Source organism: Pteropus alecto, unplaced genomic scaffold (assembly GCF_000325575.1).
Source record: "Pteropus alecto unplaced genomic scaffold, ASM32557v1 scaffold144, whole genome shotgun sequence".
In the NCBI taxonomy this organism is placed as follows: Eukaryota; Metazoa; Chordata; class Mammalia; order Chiroptera; family Pteropodidae; genus Pteropus; species Pteropus alecto.
The window spans coordinates 161,921-163,084 of NW_006435760.1; the positions used below are offsets into that span (position 1 = coordinate 161,921).

General features: G+C 37.4%; 1 pseudogene; it reads right to left on the reverse strand.

Moving 5' to 3' along the window:
* Positions 1–303: 303 nt before the first annotated feature.
* Positions 304–422, reverse strand: LOC112479032 (annotated as a pseudogene).
* Positions 423–1,164: the final 742 nt, after the last annotated feature.

Sequence of the window (1,164 nt, forward strand, 5' to 3'; positions counted from 1 at the left end):
TTGATTCTGTTCCACTGGTCCATGTGTCCTTTTCTAGTTTATTTATAATGAAGCATTAGGTTGTTTATTTGGGCTCATTCTTGCTTTTGGAGGTAGGCCTGTAATTATATGAACTTTCCTCTTATGACCGCTTTTGCCATGTCCCAAAAGTTTTGATATATTGTACTATCATTATCATTTGTTTCTATGTATCTCTTTTTTTTTTTTTTAGGCGAGGCAAACCTTGGTTGACCTCACAGTTTGCAAGGACCTTGTCAGCTAACAATCCCTTATTTTTTCCATTTTATTTTATTTCATTTTTTATACCTACAGCACCTGGTCTTCCTAGGTGGTCTCCCTTCCAAGTATTAACTAGGCCTGACCCTGCTTAGCTTCTGAGATCAGACGAGATTGGGCTTGTTCAGGGTAGCATGGCCATAGCCTTCTATGTATCTCTTGTTCTCTCTTTATTTCTCCTCTGACCCAGTCATTCTTCAGTAGAATGTTGTTTAATCTCTATGTATTTGTGGTTCTTCCCGCTCTCCTTTCAATTGACCTCTCCCTACAAAGCATTATAGACAGAGAATATGGTTGGTATGATTTCAACCCTCTTATATTTATTGAGGCTATTTTTGTGTCTCAGTATGTGGTCAGTCCTTTGAATGTTCCTTGTACACTAGAGAAGAATGTATAAGCAGTTGTTTTGAGATGAAAGGCTCTGTAAATGTCAATTATGTCCAGTTGGTCTGATGCGTCATTTAAGGATGTTATCTCCTTATTGATTTTCTGTTTGGATGATCTGTCCATATCCGACAGTGGAGTATTTAAGTCCCCTACTATGATAATGTTTTGGTCTGTTTCTCCTTTTAGCTCTGTTAGTAATTGCTATATATTTCGGGACTCCCTGATTGGGAGCATAGACATGAATAAGTGTTATATCTTCTTGGTGTTTCATTCTCTTTATCAATATTAAGTGTCCCTCGGTATTTTTCTTTACCTTTTTATTTTAAAGTTTATTTCCTCCAATGTTAATATCGCTACCCCTGCTTTTTTCTGAATGCCATTTGCTTGAAATATCATTTTCCACCCTTTTACTTCGAGCCTATATTTGTCTTTGGCACTGAGGTGTGTCTCCTTGGAGGCAGCATATGGTTGGGTTTTGAGTTTTGATCTAATCTGTACCTC